General features: G+C 34.4%; 1 protein-coding gene across 1 annotated transcript in view; it reads right to left on the reverse strand.

Annotated features, from left to right (window-relative positions):
• CEP120 (centrosomal protein 120) overlaps positions 1-617 on the reverse strand; it is a 37,635-nt gene that overhangs the window by 11,060 nt on the left and 25,958 nt on the right. The gene's annotated exons all lie outside the window — the stretch shown is intronic.

Raw genomic sequence — 617 nt, forward strand, 5'->3', positions numbered from 1 at the left:
CCCCCCCACCACTTTTCCTCAAGTAGGAATTAAGTGTGAATGCAGGTAATAAAAACCTCTTACTAAACTTGAATGCTGAAGTTTTATGTATGTGTCAAGGTTTGTTCAGCAACAGGGATTAATGATTTACTAATTTATTTGTCAAGGCCAATGAAAATGCTTGCCATTCTTAACTATACTATTTAGCTTATGTTTCCCATAACTCAGAAAAGACTAGGTGATGACAAAAACATAGAGGCATATGGATACAGTGAGGATGAAGCTGTTACTCCTGCAAGTCTGAACAGAGTATTTTCAAGTCATATGTATATGATTATATGTATGTATTATACACACACACAAGGTCTGTTAAAACACAGCACTAAAAAAGCATACTACATTAGTATATTAGGATTTTCAAAAGCAGGAGAAAGTTTCACTTCCAGTTTAAATTTTCTGCAAGTTTGCTGCATTTTAAAGCATTCGGCAAACTTTAAACCATAGTTTCTAAAAGCTAAGATTTGTTTTTCATCTTTTCATTCATTTTACAATTAAAATACCCAACAGTTAGGACTGTAACTGAACAAGACTGGAACAGGAACAAAGTGTTCTCTCTGGAAGTGCTGCCTGAGCATTAC

The sequence above is a fragment of the Antrostomus carolinensis genome, unplaced genomic scaffold, assembly GCF_000700745.2.
Source record: "Antrostomus carolinensis isolate BGI_N321 unplaced genomic scaffold, ASM70074v2 scaffold17335, whole genome shotgun sequence".
Classification (NCBI taxonomy): domain Eukaryota; kingdom Metazoa; phylum Chordata; class Aves; order Caprimulgiformes; family Caprimulgidae; genus Antrostomus; species Antrostomus carolinensis.